The following is a 23,551-nucleotide window of genomic DNA, read 5'->3' as shown; positions in this document are numbered from 1 at the left end:
CTAAATGGCTTAGGAACAGGTGGAGGTCATCTTCCAAGGCCATTCTCAGGCTGGTCTCTGGGGAAGGTTTCCTCAGTGATGGTACCATGGTATGTTAAGGCTTCCTTAGGAGCATAGGAAGCCAGACCACTAGCTCAATATCAATATCTAGCTCAATATTGCCAGTACGTTGACTGGCAGTGTCTCTCCAGTGTTCCAGCCTTTCATAGTCCTACCTGGAGATGCCAGGAATTGAACCTGGGATCTTTTGCATGCAAAACAGATGCTCCACCACTGACCGGACTATTTTGCATGCAAAAGATCCCAGAGAGGTTGCCTGGAACATTCTTGTCGACTTTTTCTTAAGTTTCTTGAACTGCAATGTCTTTGAATCCACTGAATATTAGATCTGTTTCATATGTTTATATATTTTTCTGTGCTGCTTTATTCTCCGCTACTGATTTCTCTTTTTAAAATGCTGGAATTGGAATGGATCGTTGTGGACAGAATGAGAAAACTTCCTCTTCTGGATGAGCAGCCTTCCCTCAACTCATCCCCTCCTAATGTCTTGGACAACAACTTCCACCAGCCCCAGTCAACATAGCTGTCCTGGGAGGGGCTGATGGGAGTTGTAGTCCAACATGTCTGGTGGGCACCAGATTGGCTAAGGTGGCCTCTGTGTCTTGTTTCAGAAACAAGGTCTTCATGAGACCTGGTGAGTTCCTAGATCCTTGGTGATGCTTTGGTCCTGACTTTTTGTCCACTTCTGGCATGTTCTCTTGTTTATGTGTGTCCATTTACCAGTACCAACAAAGCTGTTTGAAAATGCAGGCAGCACAGTTGCTCCTTTGTGACATGCAACTTTGTTTGCATCATATAGCTAGAACAACAATAGCAACATAAAAAAAAGCAAGTGCAATGTGACAAGAATTAAGCTGAACTCTGAAGATTTAAGGCTTAATTATAACTCCAGAGTGGTGATTGTGCAAACTTCCTCCTACTTTTTTTCATTGCAAGAATCTGCATACTGATGAAATGTTCTTAAGTAAACTGGTATTTCTGCAATGGAAGCTTGCCTCAGGCTCTATCTGTACTATACATTGAAAGCTGTATCATACTATATTCAACAGTCATGTCTTGCCCCAAAGATCCTGGGAACTGTAGTTCATTAAGGATGCTGAGAGTTGTTAGGAGACTGCTTTACCCCTCACAGAGTTACAATTCCCAGAATAGTTTAGAATCAATCCCTCTTCCCAGGAAAATCTGGGAATTGTAGTGCTGAGAGAGAAATAGGGACGACTTGACAACTCTCAGCACCATTAACAAACTACAGGTCCTACAATTCTTTGGGGAAACCTACACCTGTCTAAAGTGGTATGATATTGCTTTAGATGTATTGTGCAGATGAGATCTTAGTTACCCAAGTGGATTATGAGAGAAAATAAGTATCTTGTGGGGATGTAACCTTTGTGATTTAAAATAGCATCAGGATCATCAACAATGAACACACACCGGCAAGTCTAGAAGTGCAGTAACATAGTTTTGGTGCCTATAATTGCTTGTTTTGCAGCTAGCTGCAATGCCTACTGTAAGGGGGCATCACACACCTACACACCTTGGAGGTGTTTTCCTGTTGTTGAAGCTTTGGATAAATGCACAACTTTATATATCACTCTACTTAAGGAACAGCTGTCCAATAAACAAACAAACTGTCAAAAGGAGTCAGTAAATCAGGGCTAAGGAACCACCTAAGACCCATGCTACTGGACGAGGGATGATTATATGAGGGAAATCTGCATACATGGATGGGCATGTATAGTAGGAAACATTTGCACTGAAATACTGGAAAATATTCATGAATGCTTTCCTTTTAATAAAAAGAATTTGCAAACTGATGTGGAAATATGGAGAAAAGAAGCAACAAGAAGAAACTGGAGAAGAGCCTGCTGGATCATCAGGTCCAGCATCCTGCCCTAACAGTGGCCATCCAGATGCCTTCAAGTAAGCCTGCAAGCTTACAAGTGCAAGAGCGCTCTCTTCTCATGCGGCTTCCAGAAGATGGTATTCAAAAGCATCCCTGCCTCTGACTGTGGAGACAAAGCAAAGCCACCCTGACTAGTATCCTGACTACTTTCCTCCAAAATTTGCCCACCCCTAATTGTGCCTCAGTGTCTGTGCACATGTGTTTACCAACACTCCCTCTGGAGCAGGAACATAGCTTGGGGGGTACTCCAGGATCTTTTACTGTCACTTGAGGCTCAGGTGACCTCAGAGGCGCCGAGTGCCTTCCATCAGCTTTGGGTGCCAGGCAAAAATGTTCCTCTTTAACCAGGCCTTTGACTGATTGACATCTGACGCCCTTTTAAAGTGCATTGTGGAAGGGGGGATTATGGGGTTGCCTTTGTTGTTGTTTTATATATTTTCTGTTTTTTATATTGTGATTTTATGTTGCGAACTTCCCTGAGATTTATGGGCATATATAAAACAAGCAAGCAAGCAAGCAAGCAAGCAAGCAAGCAAGCAAGCAAACAAACAAACAAACAAACAAACAAACAAACAAACAGTGTACTAGCTGCAGGATGCACCCATGTTCCAGCCTGAGACTGAACTTCTAGAGACCTTGAAAAGAGAGTGAAACCCCGGGGAATGATGATGCTAGCAACTCACACCAAAGGATGTTTTAACAAGGCATTGCCTCCTGAGGTGAGAAAAGGGTAGTAATTTACCAGGGACAGGGGCTGCGCCGTGGTAAATAGGGACAGTTGGAGCATAGGAACTTATGAGACAGGGGAGAATATTTATACCTGAGTGGCTGTGTAACCAAGCACCTCCAAAATGACATAAAAGCACCTGCAGGGTAGTTTCTACTCCCATTAAAGCTGATGGGGAGTTTTGACACAGTCGGCTAGGAGAGGCAAGTGGGACTGATGTTCCTCGGCAGCAAATAACAGTGACATTTGTGAAGTGCGAAATCCTGTCAACTTTGCGAGGCAGTCAATTTATGGCCCAGCCTTAAAGCGGGTATTACTTAGACTTTATTGTGTTTTAAGCTACTCAGTATAATTCAGCATTGAGGAGGAAAGCTTAATATACTCAGGTTTTTCACATAGGCCTATGTATATATTAGTTAGCAGAACCACGAATCCCCTTTAATGCTCCAATAAATATGCTGAAATATCTGCAGCAACCTGCTGTTTTCAGCGCCCAAATTGAAGCTCTGCAAGGAGGTATCAATCTCCGCTACTTGCTGTGCCGTACCTTTCCGAGCCTGCGATGAGGATCCATCTGCTGTGTGGCGTTTGTTAGATGGTTTGGGTATGGCACACGGCCTTACAAACAGGCATACCTCCAAGTGGTGTCATCATACCCGCTGGGCTGTATTTGTGAAGAGCCACAGAGATGAGCTCTCATCAACAAAGATTTCTTTCTTTCTTTCTTTCTTTCTTTCTTTCTTTCTTTCTTTCTTTCTTGGCACATAGCTGGGAGTGATTTGGAGGAAAGAGTATCGTTTTGCATCATAGGCCAGGTGTCACCACTGAGGGGGGTGACAAAATGTCGGGTGGCACTCACTGCGGGTGGCTTATGTGCACAGCCTCCATGCTGCCCCAAATGATCTGCCTACCGCCTCCCCCTCAGCTGTAGGGCGGCTGAGTGGGAGGAGGTAGGCAGACTCCTCAGAGGCCCCACGGGGCATCCTGTCCTGTCTCGCCCTGCCCCGCAGGCAGCTGGCCCCACCCCTAGGTGCAGGGCACACGCGCCGCCCCAGGCGCCTGATTGGCTTGCTCTGCCACTGACAGTGGGGCGTTCATTTGTTGCAAAATGCAAAACCTAAGACACAGGAATGGAACCTGCTGGTAAAAATGGGGATGGACCATTCAATTATGTTTGCATTTTAATTAAAAACGACCTAATTTACAAGGGACGTGGGTGGCGCTGTGGGTTAAACCACAGAGCCTAGGGCTTGCCGATCAAAAGGTCAGCGGTTCGAATCCCTGCAACGGGGTGAGCTCCCGTTGCTTGGTCCCTGCTCCTGCCAACCTAGCAGTTCTATAGCACGTCAAAGTGCAAGTAGATAAATAGGTACCGCTCCTGCAGGAAGGTAAACGGTGTTTCCGTGTGCTGCTCTGGTTCGCCGTGTGCTGGCCACATGAGCCGGAAGCTGTACGCCGGCTCCCTCGGCCAATAAAGCGAGATGAGCGCTGCAACCCCAGAGTCGTCCGCAACTGGACCTAATGGTCAATGGTCCCTTTACCTTTACCTTTCACCTAATTTACATTTCTCAAACCAAGATGTGAACTGAAATAATACTATTGTTTCGAATTCACTCCCCCCCCCAAATTGTACAATGCAGAAGTTCAGTCAAACATAGCCGTGTTGGTCTGCCATAGTCAAAACAAAACAAAAAAATCCTTCCAGTAGCACCTTAAAGACCAACTAAGTGAGTTCTTGGTATGAGCTTTCGTGTGCATGCACACTGTGTATCTGAAGAAGTGTGCATGCACACGAAAGCTCATACCAAGAACTGACTTAGTTGGTCTTTAAGGTGCTACTGGAAGGAATTTTTGTTTTGTTTTGACTATGCACAAAAATGTTTATCTCAGTGAGAATAACATTCAAAACGTATAATGTTAGGGGGAATTGCTTGTAAAAATGTGGACAAATGTTAAAACTGCATTAAAATATGTTTGTTGTCAGGGAACTGCCATCAGAGGGACAGGTGGTGGAGAGGCTCCAGGAGAATAGGAGAGACTCTACAGCAGAAGAAGGAACCAGTAGGGGGAGAGCAGGAGTTCCAGCGGAAAGGGAATCGGGGGAGAGGCTCTGGGATACTTCTAGTGAGAACAGCGAGGAGGTAACAAGACCCCCTTTAGCAACCCCCACCCCTCGCCGGAAGCTGTCACGCAGAGAGTCCAGGAGGCGCATGTCCGTCAAACAACTTTTATGTTGGAGTAAGTTCCGTAGACGCCCACTGTCGGATTCTACCAGCGACTGACGGAGTCATGCTTTGGGGGGCTCCGTTAGTGCCTAGGTTTGGGTGACCAGCCAAACCCCAGAGGGATCAAGCTTTTACGCACAAGCAGCTCTTTATCCCATCACAGCAATCCAACAGTCTTTGAAAGCAGCTTGTGCAAGCAGAGGGCATCATGAGCGAACCAGCCGGAACCGGAGGAGCTGGAGCTGGAGCAGGTCCAAGCCTGGAAGAAAGGTACAGGGCGTTGGAGGTCCAGCTCGCGCTGCAAACGGCGAGGCTCGAGGAGAGGAGGGCTCAAGATGCGGATAAGGGAAAAACCACCCCACTTGCCAGAAAGGTGCCTGGATTGGTGCAGAAATTTGGGGGGGATCCCAGGAACTATCAAGCCTTTAGGACAGAGATGCAATATGCTCTCAATCTACTGTTTGATGACTTCCCCGATGAGAACTCTAGAGTGGCGTACGTGATTGGCCATCTAGAGGGAGGGGCGAGGGACTGGATTAGGCCCCTGATGGCAGCCAATAATAAAATCTTAAAGGACACAATGAAATTTTTTCGCGCCATGGACTTGATGTTTTCCAGCGAGATTGAGCAAGGGGTGGTGCGCAGGCAGTTAATGGCGTGTAAACAGGGGAGCCGATCTGTACGTGAGTACTGGACTGAGTTCACCATGCTGATTCATAGACTGGGGTGGGACCTTGCGAGTGAACCTATTCAAATGCTGTTTGAAAAAGGGCTCTCTCCGTCAGTGAAAGATGAACTTTCCCGGGCGCCTAGGGCAGAGTCTATGGACCATCTGACTAAATCTGCGCTGTCCATAGGAGCGCGCCAGGAAGCCAGAGCTTTGGAAAAGCGGGAAGGAAAGGGGGAACGTTGGAAGGACTTCCGCATTCCGGAGATTCCGGAGCAGCCTTTCCCGCCAGCAGAGCCGATGGAACTTGGAACAGCGCGCGCGCGCAGTTTCAAACACCAGTGAGGGGCGGAAGAAGGAGGGAAAGAGCGCCAAGAGATGTTATCTCTGCCAACAGCCAGGTCACTTTGCCAGAGTCTGTCCGCAAAGGAAGGAATGGCAAGGGATGGCGGGAACTGTTGGGGGAAAGGAGGAAGAAGAAATCAAGGAGCAAGTAAAAGCCAACGCCTGGCTGCCAACATCAGGGTGCAGCAGCCAGGCCAGGGAGTAGTGAATGTGCCCACGCCGGAACCCCCAAGACCAGCGCTTGTGATAGAGGTGTTGCTGGAACTGGCAAACGGACACCCACTAAAGATAAAAGCGCTATTGGATTCAGGTAGTTCCTGTAATTTCATGAGTAAGGAGTTTGCAGCTGAACACCAGATACAGACTATCCCATTAAGTAAGCCTTTGCAGGTTACCACGATTGATGGGAGGGAACTGTTGGGAGGAGAAGTGAGCCAACAGACTGTACCAATGATAATGAGGGTGGCAAGACACACAGAACTGATAGCGTTTAACGTAGCCACCTTGGGAGGAGCTCCTATTATTTTGGGTATGAGCTGGCTGGCGCTACACGATCCGCTAGTAGGCTGGCATCAGAGAGTGGTTTCCTTTGGATCAGCACATTGCCTAGAACACTGCAAGGAGGGAGAGGCTCAGGCAGGGGCCAGGGCCACTCTAGCAGGGATGGAAGTGATGGACAAGGGGAAGGTGCCACCACAATACGCTGACTTGATTGACGTCTTTAGCGAAAAGGAAGCAGATAAACTGCCCCCGCACAGACCCTTTGACTGTCAAATTAACTTACTCCCAGGAGCACAATTGCCAGTGGGCAAGCTGTATGCAATGTCAGACAGTGAGATGCAGGAGTTAAGGGAGTTCATTGACAAGAACCTCAAGCGAGGTTTCATCAGAGAGTCGCGAGCGGTGGGGGGCAGCCCAGTGTTCTTTGTGGACAAAAAACACACGGGTAAACCCAGGCTTGTGTGTGATTTCAGGGGCCTAAATGCAGTGTCAGAACCAGTGACGTTCCCTATGCCTAGAATTGATGACATTCTGACACGTGTGAGAAAAGGGAATTTTTTTACCAAGCTGGACCTTAGAGGGGCATATAACTTGATACGTGTGAGAAAGGGGGATGAGTGGAAAACCACTATGTTCACCCCCTTGGGGGCCTTTGAGTACCTCGTTATGCCCTTCGGTCTACAGGCGGGCTCGGCCTGTTTTCAATCGTTCATGAATCACGTCCTGGGGCCATTGCTCTACAAGAACTGCGTAGCGTTCTTAGATGACGTCCTGGTATACTCAGAGAATGAGGAGCAGCATGTGCGAGATGTAAGAGAAGTACTGAGCAAACTGCGAGAAAATCGGCTGTGGGTGAAACTGGAGAAGTGTCAGTTTCATACCAGGGAGGTGGAATTCCTGGGGTACCGGTTGTCTGACAAGGGATTGGCCATGGATCCCAGCAAGGTTCAAGCGGTACTGGAATGGAAAACACCAAAGACCAAGAAGGACGTGCAAAGATTCCTGGGCTTCGGAAACTTCTATAGGAAGTTCATCAAAAACTTTGCCCATTTAACAGCGCCCATCACGGATTGTCTTAGCAGCAAGAAAAAATTTGTTTGGACGGAAGAAGCGCAGCGGGCGTTCGAACACTTAAAGCAGGCGTTTGCGTCGGAAGAGCAACTTTTGCACGTAGATCTACAACAACCAATGAGGGTGGAGACTGACGCGTCAGACCGAGCGGTGGGGGCCGTGCTTCTCCAGCCGGGAAAAGATACGTCCGAATGGAGACCGTGTGCGTTCTTCTCGCGGAAGTTGAACAAATCCGAGAGGAACTACACAGTATACGACCGAGAACTGCTCGCCATTCATGAAGCATTCCGGAGATGGCGCCACTTGCTGATTGGGGCGCAGCACAAGGTTCAAGTCCGAACTGACCACAAAAATCTGGAATACTGGAGAACAGCACGAGTGCTGAACCAGAGACAAGTGAGATGGGCCCAGGAGTTCTCCAAATTCCACTTTGAGATTCGTTACGTGCCAGGCTCCGAGAACGTGAGGGCGGACGCTCTCTCCAGGAAACCTGAGTACTTAGAGGGGGAGGGAGCGCCTGAGGCAAGGCATGTAATCCCTGAAGACCGCTGGGTGTGTGGGGCGGCATTGGTGGGGCAGAGGGAACTGATAGAGGGTACTGAGAACGATGAATACGCCCAAGAGAAATTCAGAGAACTCAGGAGGACAGAGGAGAACACAGGGGGGTTTGAAGAAAAGAACGGGGCGTTGTATTACAAAGGGGCACTGTACATACCAGATGGGGAACTGAGGGGCAGAGTACTCAAGCAGTTGCATGACAGCCCCACAGCGGGGCATTTTGGACAGCACAAAACCATGTGGTTGGTTACCAGAGAGTTTTGGTGGCCCAAGGTGAGGGAGGACGTACGGGAATATGTCAGGGGTTGCGACAGGTGCCAGCGAGCGAAAGGGGAGAGGGTGGCGCCAGCGGGGCTATTACAACCCTTACCCACACCAGAAAGGCCATGGGAGGCAGTATCCATAGATTTTATGACGGACCTGCCAAAATCCAAGGGCAAAACAGCTGTCATGGTGGTGGTAGATCTATTAACTAAGATGTGTCATTTTATAGCCTGTTCCCATGCGGTCACCGCGGAGGAAACTGCCAAGTTATTTGTAGAGCATATTTTCAGGTTGCATGGCGCCTCCTTGAGGGTGGTCAGCGACAGAGGGAAACAGTTTACTTCCAGGTTCTGGAGGAAACTTATGAGCTTACTGCACGTGGAACTCAATTTCTCAACTGCCCGGCACCCAGAAACAAATGGGCAAGCGGAAAGGGCAAACGGGATTTTACAACAATACCTGAGGTGTTATGTAAAAGACAGAGAAAATGATTGGGTAGATAAGTTACCTCTGGCAGAATTTGCCTACAACAACGCGGAGAACGTGTCCACAGGGATGAGTCCTTTTCTGGCAAATTATGGGTGTCATCCCCGGGCATTTCCAGGAGAAGGAGGGGAGAGGTGGAGCGTGCCAGCGGCGGAACACTTTTTTGAAGAGATGGAAGCGATCCACCGTCAGCTTCAACTTAACTTAGAGAAAGCCAAGGAAGAATATAAGAAACAAGCAGACAGAAATAGGAGGGAAGGTGAAACTATAAGGGTGGGAAACCGGGTGTGGCTATCCACCCAAGGACTACCGTTCAAGGGAGGGAGTAAGAAATTGAGACCCAAAAGATTGGGACCCTTTGAGGTCATACAGCAGGTCAACCCAGTAACATTCAAACTCAGACTGCCCAGTCACATGAAATTGCACCCAGTATTTCACAGGTCATTACTGTCGCCGTACCGAGAGGGACGTGAGTGGGGGGAGCGTGAGAGAGAGGTCACCCAAACGCCCGTGATAGAAGAGAGAGAACGCGACATGAACGTGGCAGGAATCATTGATTCCAGGTGGAAGGGGAATCAGGTGGAATATCTGGTAGAATGGGAGGGGGAAGTTGAGTCAGAAAACACTTGGGTACCAGCAGAGTTAGTCAAGGACGAGGTTTAAATAGAAACATTTCATCAGTGTTTCCCAAAAAAACCGCAACCCGTGGCACGATTTAGAAGGGAACACTTTGGGACCACCGATGAGGAAGGGGAGTTTGAAGGGTTCCCAGAGTCAGGGGTGGGTGAGGAAGCCGACTCCGACGAAGAAGAGGAAGAAGAGGAGAGAGACGGTACGCCGTGGTTAGAAGTGTTTGAATCCTCGGACGACGAGGAGAGTTCCTTCCGGGGCTTTCCGCCCTCACCGCCAGTGGGAGAGGAGGCGGGGGGGGGGGTGAAGGGGGCCCTGGGGGGGAGGTGGATGTCAGGGAACTGCCATCGGAGGGACAGGTGGTGGAGAGGCTCCAGGAGAATAGGAGAGACTCTACAGCAGAAGAAGGAACCAGTAGGGGGAGAGCAGGAGTTCCAGCGGAAAGGGAATCGGGGGAGAGGCTCTGGGATACTTCTAGTGAGAACAGTGAGGAGGTAACAAGACCCCCTTTAGCAACCCCCACCCCTCGCCGGAAGCTGTCACGCAGAGAGTCCAGGAGGCGCATGTCCGTCAAACAACTTTTATGTTGGAGTAAGTTCCGTAGACGCCCACTGTCGGATTCTACCAGCGACTGACGGAGTCATGCTTTGGGGGGCTCCGTTAGTGCCTAGGTTTGGGTGACCAGCCAAACCCCAGAGGGATCAAGCTTTTACGCACAAGCAGCTCTTTATCCCATCACATTTGTTATGAGGACTTGGCACTAAAATGCTGATGAATTTTCATGAGGACATTTTAAAATAAAACAAATTACAAATTGCTGTGGAAATGTTGGAAAAATGAGAAACAGTGTGAAACTCAAGTTGTCGGATTCATCCACCCTTGGTTACTACTTCAGAAAACTTAAAAATAAAAATCCTAATAGATGCAGGAAAGGTAGCTTCCATTTTCCAAACATCTATGACTCAGAGGTATACACCTTTTTCCCTCTTTTTCTTTGCTGAGGGCCTTGGTAGGCCACCTAATGATTTTTCTCCTGCTGTAGCAATTGCAATGCACTGCCATATGATTTTTAATTGTATTATTTTATTTCTTATACTTTATTGCATTATGATGTGCATTCCATAAAATTCAAGTTGCAATACGATATAAGAAGTAAAGGAAGCAATAAAAGGACAATTAAGAATCAATTATCAATATTTCACGGAGACATTTAAGTTCACAGACAAACTGGGTGAGGCATAACAAAAGCATTTTTTGGGAAATCTTGGCTTAAAGAACAGGAGGGCAAATCCCAGTTGAACGTGGTGAGAAACCCTCTGAACAATCAGAGCAGTTCTGCAACAGAGCCAATTACCCAGAGGGATGGTAAACTCCCTCACTGAAGGTTTTCAAACAGAGGCCACGCCCATACAATACATTTAAAGTATGTGGCTTCCCCCAAAGGATCTGGAGAACTGTAGTTTGTTACAGGTGCTAGAAATTGTAGCTCTGATGGGTTCCCAGGATTCTATTGGGGAAGCCACATGCTTCAAAGGTGGTATAGGGATGCAAGAGGCTTGGAAGCCATCTGTTGGAGATACTCTAGCTCTGGATGTCCTCATCAAGAAGATGGTTGGACGGGAGGGCCCATGATATTTTTAATAACTAATAAATCTTTAATAAATTTTTTTTAATGTGCTATTGCTATTGCACATTGTCTCTTTTTTCAAGCTGCTTTTTCTACAGATCAGTTATGTTTGTTGTGAGACATTAGTGTTGCATACAGTATAAGGTTGGGAAGAAAAGAAGGGGAAAGAGGGGGAAATGGTGAAAGGGGTGGGGTCAGGTAGTAATGCTTCTATTTTTCTACTTAGTGTATGTGTGGGGTTTTTGTGTCAGTGTCACTTGTGTGGGTTCTCCTTCCATTTGTTTGTTATAGTTCCTTGGTGGTGAGAGATGTTGGGTGGTGGCCTAGGGTTTGGTTGGTTTTCTTTGGTTGGCTGTAGCGAATTTGCTTGTTTGTGTGAGCGTGTAAGAGGGTGTGAGAAAGTGAATAAAAATGGGTAGAAAATAATAATGATATTGTTGAAAAGGAGGTTTGTATACGTAGTTAAAAAGGGTATTACTGAGGGTCCCTGGGTTAAGGCTAAGCGGGCGCTGCCCTTACAATTTTTCAAAAAAACCCCCACAAAATATTTTCTCTTATTCATTCATTCATTCATTTATTTATTTATTTATTTATTTATTTATTTATTTATTTAAAAGAGGGGCGATCCCCCCACAAATAACCAGAAATGAAAAATCCTGGTCTTAGGATCCTTGTTGTGCCTGTCTCTGGGAAGGTCTGCACTGCACCTAGGCTCTTTTGGCTCAAGGAAATCACCATTTTATAGTACAAATTGGGAAAAAGAAATACAGTATGGACAAAAGTACAAAGATTCACAAAATGTTTAGGGGTATGCGTCCCCCTGCGTCCCCCCCCCCCAGAAACAAAGCACTGGGGGGGGGCAATTCTCTTTTTTAAAGGAAGAGTCATGGGTAATTTTTATTTTATTCATAGCCCACCTTTCTCCCTGTGCAGAACCCAAGGCTGTTCACAGCATATATTAAAACAGTTGCAACTAACATTTATTTATTCCTATTAAGTGCAAAACTGGAAAAAAACATCAAAACCATTGAACTGTTGTAGATATTATATATTGTGCAGTTTAAAGCGACTGGAAGCATAAGAACAGACTCCTTTGGAAATGAAACATTTAAACTTTTACTGGCAGAACCTCCTTTAAAACAGAATTAAAACATCAAAAATATCCATACAATGTCTTGCACTCTCCAGCACTGGTTCATGTGCCTGTGAAGATGGCAGGACTGAGAGAAAGGCCTCCCCCGGAAGAACTCAAAGCCCACACAGGCCCATCTAGGAAGATATGGTCCTTCAGAAAGTCTAGACCCAAGCCATATAGGGCTCTGCCAGCCATAACCAGCACTCTGTATTGTGCCTGAAAATGGACTGGTAACCAGTGGAACTGTTATAACAAGGGAGAGTCTATCCTTGTAGCTGGCTCCAGTTATCAATCAGGCTGCAGAATATTGAACTAAACCACTGAAATTTCTGACCACTTTCCAAAGGCCAGCCCCATACAGAGCATGTTACAGTCACAGTAATCCATATGGGATCATGTAACTAAGGCATTCATCACTCTGACCATGATAGACATAGAAAAGGTTGCCGAATTATCTATAACAACACGTTTCTGCTTCTGTAAGGTTCATCTTCCAGGGCTTCAGAAGAACTTTTGATGGCCAAAGGTCCATAAGTAGTCTGCTGAAGATCAATGTAGTTTCTTTAAAAAAGGAAAAAAAGGAAAAAAAGAGAAAGAAACAGGTGCTTTCTCATCCAAAGCAGAAGAAAGCATTGAATCAAAAACCATCAGGGATCTGAAGGAAGCCACGACTCCACTTGTCTAGGTCAGTGGCTTCTTTTCTCTTATTATCAGAGTCAGAACATCATCCTGAGACTCTTAACCTTTTGCTGTGAACTCCTGTTTTTCTGAAGTTTATTGCTTCGCTTCAAAATGTCTTTTTCTATAAAAGGTACACCCACTAACTGGTTTGGTTCTCTATAAATGGCCCTGATCCAACTGTGTATATGTGTGTGTATATGTGTGTGCTCTTAGAAGAGAAGCAATCAAGGCTGGTGATACTAAATCCAATTCCCCTTTCTTCCTCTAATTCAGGCATAGGCAAACTCGGACCTCCAGATGTTTTGGGACTACAACTCTAATGATCCCTAGCTAGCAGGACCAGTGGTCAGGGATGATGGGAATTGTAGTCCCAAAACATCTGGAGGGCCGAGTTTGCCTATGCCTGCTATAATTATAAGGTTTATAAAATTATGACTAGCACAGAATCTGTCAACAAGACTTTAATGCTGACATCTTTCGTACATTCTAAATTTGTTGGGTCGTAAAGGAGTTTCAGCACGAAACCCCAAACACATAAATATTCACACATGCAAACCACAGAGAGTGTACTTAATTAGCCTGCACTAACTTAGGCACATCTTTCCTTTCAGAGAGTTTTGTTATTAGGGATGTCAGGATTTGTATGAAAATGGAAACAGGAGCAGAATTTTCCTGTGCCTGCTTATTTGTCCTATGTCCAGAACAGAAATCAATCCAGCAAATACGATCAGCATTCACTGTTACTGCTTTCAGTCTGCAAATTATATGTAATTGATTGTATTTCCGCCTATTTGCCTTGTGTTTCCTGTGAACTGAAATTAACTGGGTGGAATAACTTAATGGGCAATGTAATTTATGTGATTTACATAATTAATTATGCATATAACATATATGCATGTATATGCCTTCTCTTTTGCCCTCTTTCAGTTTTAAGACATTTTGGGCCCCATTCAACTAATGGGTTGCATTAGTGGAAGCCTGTGCAAAAGCTTTCACTAGTATAATGGGGATTATCTTTTCTCTTTCCTCCAATCCCCCAAAAGTCAGGAGAACCGCACAACAGCCTGCAGGGGGACGAGAATGTGGGATTGCTACATCAGGCACACAGAAATACTTGTGCTAATCAAGCGAACTCCTTAGTTCTGCATTGAATTCCTGCCATAATTTCTCTGCTCCCCAGCCAACCCAATTATGAAAGTCACATATATATTTCCCCTTGCAGAGAACTCAGCTAACTCTCAATCTTCCCTCCAGTGCTGCATCCACATTTAGTTATTTTTGCTCCTGTGACTCACAAGTGCTGTCTCGATTTAGCATCTTTCTGCCCTCAACTGAGGTTTTTGGGTTGCTGTTGTTGTTGTTTTTAAAAAACAACAATGTCACAGCTTATAAACCATTGCACATTCCTTTTTTCAAAGATTCCTTATGGAATGACTCTGGTAGGCATTAATCTGACTCACTCATGGAGCAGAAAAGTGGAGAAGCCATGAGATCAGATGATATGCTAGGTCAAGTGTGGGGAACCTCAGGACCACCTGTACCTGGCTCTCAGGACTCTCCCCAGGCCACCCCCAGTGGCGCCTCACGCCCTCCTTCAGTGCAGTGTGTTTATCAGGTTGAAATGTGTCATTCAATGGTCATAATGCCTCTTGCTTGCCTGGATGGAGAGATGTGGGGTGGTGTAGGAGCCTCTGACTTTTGCATGGCTGGAATGTGCATGGCTGCTGTGCATCCATTTCCCTGTCCACTTTTGCCTCTGGCCCCACTTACCCCTAGTATGCAGCCCCTTGAAAGTTGTTCATGAGGGAATGTGGCTCTTGGCCCCTGAAAGGCCCCCCACCCCTGGTCTAGAGAATATAGAACAACAATATAATTCTCAGGAAGAAATGGCACCTCTTCCAAAGGATGATGGATTTGGTGGGAGAGAATGCCAACGATCCACAGTTGCCGACAATAAAATTATTTGTTACATCAACACAAGCAAGTACAAAGGCTTTAGATTTGGATTATGACAAGCTATGCTGAGGTGGTCATGATGATGCTGAGCCTGAATGCACTTTTCAACACTGCATTGCAAAATCCAGCTAGCTGAACAATCCACATGGAAGTTGCATTGCAATGTGCAAGCAGAATGCTGGATCAGGTTAATCTACTGTGATTTTGCTGCAAAAAGCCAGGTTCAACCCCCAGGGTCTCCATGTAGGGTTGGGAATGTCTCCTGTCTTTTTTTTTTTTTAAAAAAATATATTTTATTAAGGGTTTTCTTGTTTTACAGTGTAAGTGTAATGCCTCGTATTATTTTTTCCCCCGTGTAACATTTTTACAAATCCATTTCATTTGTTGAGGCATTAGGGGGAGAAGAAAAAAGGAAAGAAAAAAAGAAAAGAAAAGAAAGGAGGGTGGAGGGAGGGGAGATGGATGGGGGTAGGGTAGCGGTGTTTCTATTATGCTTAATGTATGTAGTTTGGTGTCAGCGTGCTTGTGTTATTCACTTGTGTTCCTTTGGTGGTGAGAGAGGTTGGGGTTGGCCTAGGATGTGATTGTTTGTTTGTGATTGGCTGTGGTGATCTTTGTTTTCATGTGTGAGTGAGGTGGGTGGGTGTTTTGGATCAAGTTAGCCACATTGATTTGTATGCTGTTGGTGGATTATTGTCATTGTCCTGTTGGGCTGTGTATGTGATAAAGGGGAGCCATACCGGGGTGAAGGTGTCTTCTTCTGTTTGTTCCCGTGTCAGTTTCAGTTTATTAGTTAATTTTTCTAGTAGGGCTGTTTCCCATACTATTTGGTACCATTGGTCCATGCTTACTCCTGACAGGTCTCTCCAGTGTCTGGTTATGGTGTTTCTGGCTGCTGAAAGTAGGTGGGTTATGAGTTCTTTGTGGTGTAAATGGGCATTGTTGTCTTAGAAGATGTTTAGTAGGGCCAATTCTGGGGTGAAGTCTAATACTTGCTTTGTTATTTTACATATTTCTTGTATGGCAGTTGTCCAGAATAGTTGGATTTTGGGACACTCCCACCACATGTGAAGGTATGTGCCTGTGGAGGTGCACCCTCTCCAGCATTTTGGTGAGGTTCCTGGGTGTATTAGCGCTAGTTTCCTTGGTGTTAGGTACCACCTGTAGGTGAGTTTCAGTGTGAGTTCTTTTCTTTTCGTTGATATGGATTTAAAGGGGGGTTTAGACCACATTCTGGTCCATTGAGTGGGGTTAATCTCATAGCCTATGTCATTCTCCCATTGTTTTTTGATTGTGTCTAGGGGATTTGCGGGATTTTGGAGTAGTATTTTGTATATTGCGGATCCCGTCCCTTTACCATTTCCCTTTGTTGTTAGGAGGAGGTTTTCAAAGGTTGTCAGGGGCCTAGTTGCTGCTGATTTTACTGTTGGGTTGTTTAAGAGGGCATGTAGTTGGTGTTGTGTTAACCAGGGCATTTGGGTGTCTTCTAGTTTGTCTTATATTTCTTGTGTTGACAAGGGTTTGTTATTTTTATAAAAGTCTATTAGGCGATGTAAGCCTTTGGTTCGCCAGGCTTTTATCTGGAGGTTTTGTGCTGCATGGTGGAATAATGGGTGGTACGCCAGGGGGATTAGTGGGGATGGGGTTGGGGATAGTTTGCCTATTTGTGTTTTCCATGCTTTGAGCATGGTCTGTGTGTACCTGTTAAGTGTTGTGGGAATTTTCTTTAGTTTGTTTGGGAGGAGTGGGTATGTTGTGGTGCAGGTATTTTCAATTGTGTCTCCTGTCTTGAGCCCCAGAAAGCTGCTATCAAGTCAGTGTAGACCAGGCTTCCTCAACCTTGGCCCTCCAGATGATTTTGGCCTACAACTCCCATGATCCCTAGCTAGCAGGACCAGTGGTCAAGGATGCTGGGAACTGTAGTCTCAAAACATCTGGAGGGCCGAGGTTGAAGCCTGGTGTAGACAATACTGAACTAGATGGCCCTATGGTCTGACTAGGCATATGCTATGTTCCGATGTTCCTATCCCTTTGCAAGCATGGAAATAAGATTTCAACTGCCAGCAGTTAGCTTCCCTCCATGAAACTGGAGAGTGGGGGGATGTCATCTTCTACTTTGTCTCAAGCAAAGTATATGACAGTCCCTATCTTGCCTCCCTCCCCCCAAATATATATCCTTGCTACCAAGGGACAGATGGAAATAATCTCACTAGCAGTTGATTTGGCTGGCCTAGGAAAACACTGGACAGGTGGGACTATTAGCAGTTTGTTCTGAAAGAAACAAACAAAATGGGGAAAAAGAAAAACTTCCTTGGGATTCCAGCAGGTTGCACTTCTGAGTTGGGAGCCCCAGTGCTAATTAGGTGAACTATTCCAGTGGTGAATCTCAGTGCTGAGTCTGCAGTTAGGACATCATTAATGCTGTGACATGCTCAAAGTTTATCTTTAAATACAAAAGGGAAAATCAATGTAAAGAAGAATCAGCAAGCTGAAGGCAGTGGTATGCAACGTTTTATCCCATGGTTCAAAGGCAGTTTTTGAATATGCTGAACATATCTTTTCAAGTAGCCTATGGCTGACTCACCTACTGGTAGTCAACATCTCCACCACTCAAGACTGGGTATGTCATCTCAATAAATGTAGTAGCCAGACTCATTGACTCTTGAGTCCATAGGAGCCAACTCCTTATAACCCCCCCCATAAACCACAACACCCCCCCCCCATAAACCACAACAAGGTTGATGGGCATTGCCATTCAAATGGTGTGTGTGTGCCAAGTCATGTGATTGATTATGCGGGGTGGAGCTCACCTGGGCCCCCCAATATTTCATTCAAGTTGGTATCCCTGCCTAAGTCATTGTTCAAAAAGAAAAATGAGCTGGCTGACCTACTTTGATCTTTTGAAGGTAAGATAATAACATATGTTTGAGACACTTTCCACCACTACTGATTCCTAGGTCCCATCATGTCTTTATTGCTACAATGGTACCTCGGTTTTGGAACAGCTTAATTCACGAACAACTTGGAACCCAAATACTGCAAAACCGGAAGCAGGTGCTCCGGTTTTCGAACTTGTTTTTGGAAGCCAAACGTGTTCCATTTTGAGCCCCCCTATGTTTCCTGTTACGCTGCTAATTTTCATCCCCCCTGTTTCCTTTTGCACTGCTAATTTGCATACCCCCCCCTTGTAATTCAAGCCTTCCGTTTCCAATTGCAGTGCTCTGAGGTGATATTTGGAGCTTATATTTGGTGCTTTTGTTTTTGTTATTTATTTTGCGGGTTTTTTTGTTTTGAGGCTTTTTCAGTTAATTTGTTTTTGTGACTGTGTAGATCCCAGTTCAGCTATTGAATGATTGATTGATGATTGATTGATTGTGTGACTGCTGAAATGGATCAAATCCAAACAATGACTATCATCAGTGCAAGTAAGAATGTTTTTTAATTTTTATCATCTACAATGCTGTTTTATTTATTTTATAGTACAGTACATTGTTTATTGCTTTCATTTTATGGATCAATGGTCTTGTAAGATAGTAAAATTAATGTTAAATTGCTGTTTTAGGGGCTGTTTTTAAAAGTCTGGAACAATTTAATCCATTTTGTATTACTTTCTATGGGAAAGTGCACCTTGGTTTGGAAACGCTTTGGTTTTAGAACAGACTTCCGGAACGGATTAAGTTTGAGAACCAAGGGACCACTGTATACAAAATAAGGATTAAAAACCAACAGCAAAAGTCAACAAATAAAATTTCTTCTCTAGAAACTGCATGTCTAGTTAACAGCTGAGATTTTAAATTGTTAAAATGCCTTCATCTGGTGCCAAAACATCCATAAAGAGATCCCACATAAGCTTTTCTGTGAAAACTGTTCTAGATCTAAGGTGCCACTGCTGAAAAGGTGCACTCCTTGATGAGCAACCAGTCATATGTGGGAGCAGGCAACAGGAATAAGACTATTTTATTTTAAAATTTTGTATACTGCTTGATTATCAGAATGTACAATGCAGCTAAAAGGGAAGAAGACTAAGAACAGTGATGGGGTCTTAAGACAGTGTTTGTGGTGCAGAGTGCATTTGGGGGTCAGAGCCTAGGAACTGCATAAACATTGGCAATTGCATGCTGTGTTATGTCAATTCTGCTGACACTTATAGCTTTGGAAATCATTAATAGCATTTATTTGTGGGTGTGTTCCTTTGGCTCCAGGCTATATCCATGAGAATCCAAATTGGGGTGGACAGATGCTTTGAATTATCAGAGTTGAATGACAGAGCTTTTTAAAAACAACAACAAAATGAATTCATTGTACAAGGCTGCAAGTAGGTATTGATGAAAGACCCTTCCTATATATAAAAAACCTCTCTCTCTCTCTCTCTCTCTCTCTCTCTCTGTGTGTGTGTGTGTGTGTGTGTGTGTGAATTCAAGGGTCCCCCAGAACCCGATTTAAAAACTGCCATCATGGATTATTGCTAAAGCCCTCATGCTTTGAGTGTTTAGACCCAGAGACCTCCCCCCTAAATAAACACACATTTGACTCAAATTTTAGTTTTGGTTTTTGGCAGAATTTAGGCCACAACTTTATTGATTACAGAAAGTGACTGGTTGCATAGGCTCTGGTTCGACTAGCTCCCTGCACCCTTGCAGGTAGTGCTGACCGAGAGCTCTATCATAGGTCTGCCAAGAGTGAACACCTGAGACAGATGAAAAGCCTGGGAACAGACTATGTCCACTCCTCAGATGCTCCCCTGGACTCAGGAATGGGCGCAACCCCCTCTCAGGGGTTGACCAAACCAAGTCGAGTCCCTGAATTCCTTTAATGGAATACCCTTCACATAGGGATGGCGAGACCTTTCTCCCTGGTTCTATCACATGAACCAGTGCCTATCCGCCACACAAGCCCTGCGCTCACCGCCAACAACTCACACCTGTAACCAGTCCCTTAACCCCACTGACACTGCTGTCAGCCACAAATCATTCCCAGTCACAGACAGATGAACCCCATCAAGCCTGTAAAGGGATGCATCACAGAAAGTAATGCTCTGGACACACTTCCTGGCCCTCTTGGTAGTATCTGGGCATCGGCTACCTCGCCACACATGTTGCTGCAACAGCTGCGACCAAAATATTTTGAGTCCAGGAAGAGTTGCCTTCAACACTTCCAAGTCTTCCTGCATGTGGGTCCATAGGCTCAAACCAGGAGCTTCCGACAAATCGTTCTCGCCCAACTGCACCACCATCGCCGCAGGCGTGCCTTCCGCAGACACCCTCGCCTGCACCACCAGGAGAAGCTCCTCCCAATGCCTTCCTCGTCTGGGTACCCAGGAGATGCGCATGTTGTCGGGGAGTCCGAACCTGTGTCTGAATCCAGACTCCACTGCCCTCCTGTCGGCCCAGTGGACAATGTTGTGCCCGACTATCCAGACGTCCAGGGCAGGAGGACCTAGGAATGAACAAAACAACATTAATAACTGCACCTCAGCACCGCTTCCGTACATAACTGCTGTATGCATCAGATTTCCAGGGGCCCAGATCCTTGATCCTGCCAACGTACAGGGCCCAGTGCGCAGCAGTGGTGGCAGCACCAATGCGAAAGGAATGAGGTGCAAATTCACTGGCCAGCAGGCCACACACTGCAATTGCCTTACGCATCACTGAAGCAAATTGATGCCTCCTTAATGGGTTCCCATCCTCGTGAATCAGGAAGGGACCATCCCCAGGCAGGAAAAGTGACAAATACTTCCTGGCATCTTTGACTGGACAAGGGTCGGGCTTACGAGTGGCAGACAGCCTCATCAAGGCACCTCTGCCCAACTGGTCCATTTTGGAGTTCCGGATGGTGAGATCTAGCTCCCCCTCAGAAAGCCGAATATCTTGCAATAACAAGCCCCTGGAGAACCCTTCCTGTGCTGACGCCAACACCACTTTGCTCACACGCAGTGCACCCAAAAACACAACAGAATAAGCTGCTGAAAAGAGTCTCGCCTCGTAAATGAAATAGCAGACAAGTCTTAACTTGCTGCGCATCTTGGATAAAAGGTCAAAAGTGACCAGCTTCCTACCTGGTGACTTAGGTGGCTGCAATCTGCCCCAACCCTCCAGAGCCTTGCGCACTACCAACTTTGCACAAGGATCTCTAGAATAAAGGGATTTCCTACTTTGCAAAAGAATTCTGAGTGCATTAAAAATCATTGGTTAGGTAAAACAGAGCAGAACAAAGCAAGTTTCCCCTACAAAAGAGGCAACGTTCCAAGGTGAAATTTCACCTGAGATGTTTTGGCTCTGGGAACAGCTACGGGTTCTTGTCTGATTTGTTTCCACCTCATACTAATAAACACAACTTCCAAATCTTTTCACTTCCTCAAAGCAACAAGAAGTCTATTAGGAGTGGCAGCAGCAATCATGGAGCCTCTGAGGCACAATTCAGAAAGTCAGTATGCACAGCGCAAGCTACAGTGGCAGATATGATTTTAAATTGTATTCTCAGAGTAGGAAACCACAGCTTTCTTTCCTCCAGAAAAGCACTGGTTGAAATACACTCCAATTTTTAATAAGGGAAATTGGAAGAGTCTACCAGCTTTTGTCTGGGGAATCCCATGAATTTAGACTCTGGCCTGCAGGATGGATTTTTTACTAACATGAAATATGAGACATGGCAATAAGGAGTAGTACATTCAGTTAGCAAGGAACTTTGATTGTGGGAGCTGATGTCAGCTGATCTTTTTCTAATAGTGTTGTTTGCACCCCAGGTCTCTGAGCAATGAGACTTCAGAGGTTTTAGCGCTTATTTGGAGCTTGATTTCCTCTGGAATGAAATCACAGATGACTTTATGCTTTTTTCTCTGGTTTTATTTTTTGAATATACAGTTTAAACAAAAGTGGAGATTCAGAGCTCAGAACCTCAAAGCCCACTGCTTTTCTCACATTGCCCCCTGAAGATGCTTCAGGTCTCTGACTGCCCAAGTGAGCTTCATTTTTCTATAGGGGTTTGGACCCAGGCCTTCTTGATCCTAGCCAAATATTCAAACCACCTCATTACACTGACCCTCAGTTATGATCCTCAAAATGTTCTTAATGCAGTGGTGGGGAACATTTTCAACCAGAGGGCCACACACCCTTCTCAGCATCCTTCTCGTGGTCACTTGGCAGTAGTGGGTGGGGACATAGGCAGAAGTGGGTGGAACAACAACTGTAAATTTTGCCTGTTCCAGTTTATATACTTGCATAACTCTCTGTCCAGGCATCCAGAATAGCAAGTGGTATTGTCAGAGTTCAAAGCCAAAGAAGTACTATCAGGGCTAGTGAGATGCATGCCTTTGGCATGGCTAAGGAAGAGGTGCAGCTTGAATAGAAGTCTGGGGCAGTGATATACAACTCCCCTTCTGTGCATTGATAAGTCATGTATGAACTTGGACAAATCTAAGATCTCCCCCTTTTTGCATGTCACTTGTGAGGATGCTTCTGTGTGCAGTATCATCCATCTGGGTTTTTTGTTTGTTTTCTCATTTGCAATGCACAAAACCCACCCGAGCTTCCTGCACAGATCATCAACCACCACCCTCCCTAACATGCAGCTGACAATCAATCTGTGCAAAAGCAGTTGCCACTGTGCTCTGGATATGCCAGACAGAAAACTATTACCTTGGCTGCAACCTGGAGTTTTCTCTGTTTAAAGTTAAGGGTCAGGCTTGATGTGGCATTAGATGTGTGAATGCATTTAATGTGTCTAGGTTTGTTTGCTAAAGAACAACCAAGCAGCAATCAAGATCAGAATTTGTATGTGGAAGGGGCATTAACCTTCCTCACCACTACAGTTTTGATGACAATCCTTCCACCTCACCCCACCCCACTCCCCACCACCAAGCTGATATTAGCTTTTGCAGATATGGAAGCTTCTATCTGAAGACCAATAATAGTTGAGGGGGTGCACGTTGTTTTCATCAGGACTTGGGCAGGTGATGATGGTTAAGTTAACCGTCCACACCTGAATGCAAAAGGCATTATATTAGGGCCAATTGATTGTACATGGAAAAAAGTGTATATTAGGAGAAATGTATAGAAAGCATAGCAACAAATTTTATGAGGACCTTTTAAGGAAACTGATCCAGAAATGTGGAGAGCTAATTAAAAAAGAAATGGACAGATCCACCCACCCACCTCTGAACAATGAGTCAGATCCTGGGTGGGGACCCTCAGGTGTGGTCCTCTCTATCTCACCCTCAGGACTCTCCCAAGGCCACCCCTCTACTTACCTAGCTTTACATCTCAAGTGGTTTTGCTTGGCAAGAAGGTGTCTTTGAACTCTGAGAAGGCCTCTTGCTTGTGTGTGTGAACCATATAGAGGGATGGGTGAGTGTATGAAGTAACTTTCCTACTGTAATGTTACATTCCTTGCTCAATCTACGTTTTTCTCTGGCCACTTCCACCACTGGTATATATCCGTTAGAATGTTCCCCATAAGATAATATGGCTCCTGGACCGACAAATGTTCCCCATGGCTGGGTTAGATGGACCAAATGCAGGCACTCATTTACTTTCTCCTCTAGTGTGCTATTCATACATTTGTGACGAACGTGTGTAGACTTATACTGGTGAGTGATGCATGCACAACCTCTATCTCTACATTTTAGTTCATGCCACTTCCATTGCAGATCTTCCCATGGTTCAGAACATCTAAAGGGGAAATAAAAATGCATTCAGATGAACGTGCTTAAAATCCTTC

This window comes from Podarcis gaigeae, assembly GCF_964106915.1.
Source record: "Podarcis gaigeae genome assembly, chromosome: Z".
Taxonomy (NCBI): Eukaryota; Metazoa; Chordata; class Lepidosauria; order Squamata; family Lacertidae; genus Podarcis; species Podarcis gaigeae.
Note: the sequence above shows the minus strand (reverse complement) of the source record.